Source organism: Meleagris gallopavo, chromosome 5 (assembly GCF_000146605.3).
Source record: "Meleagris gallopavo isolate NT-WF06-2002-E0010 breed Aviagen turkey brand Nicholas breeding stock chromosome 5, Turkey_5.1, whole genome shotgun sequence".
Taxonomy (NCBI): domain Eukaryota; kingdom Metazoa; phylum Chordata; class Aves; order Galliformes; family Phasianidae; genus Meleagris; species Meleagris gallopavo.
This window is the reverse complement of record NC_015015.2, coordinates 15,424,922-15,425,487: the sequence shown is the minus strand read 5'-3', so window position 1 is coordinate 15,425,487 and position 566 is coordinate 15,424,922.

The window sequence follows — 566 nt, the reverse complement described above, 5'->3', positions numbered from 1 at the left end:
CGCCCTTCTCCTCTTCCCATTGGCCCGTCGGCATTCGGCCCCGCCCCCTCAACCGAGACCACGCCCCCTTCCTCTAGCCACGCCCCCTCCGGCCGCGGTGGGGAGGAGCCTCCGGTGCGCAGGCGGAGCGGCTCACGCCGGAAACAAGGAGCAGAGAGAGCCACGCGCCTGCGGAAGTGACGTATGCGGGGCGTAGCGGGCGGCAGTGGGCTGTCTGCGCCCCAACTGTGTGCTGGGGTCGATATAGGCGACGTTCTGCGAGCAGCGCTGCAGTGTGCAGCCGGCACCGTGACGTGGCACGAGCACAGCTCCCTCTAAGCTGTAGGCGCTGGATTTAGAGCTGTCTCTCTCCTGCGTTCAGCGCCTTCGGGTTGTTCCCAGATTGCACCGTCTTCAAAAAGCGGTGCAGGGGTCAGCTGTGCGTACGGAGGCGCAGTCTGTATTGCAGTGTGCTTTGTGCTGTGGTTGTGCCGTTGATCAGGTGAAGAAGGAGCCCCTGATGCCTCAAATCACATAAGGATTTCAGCTGCTAATTGCCATAAATGACAGTGATGCTGAAATCATTC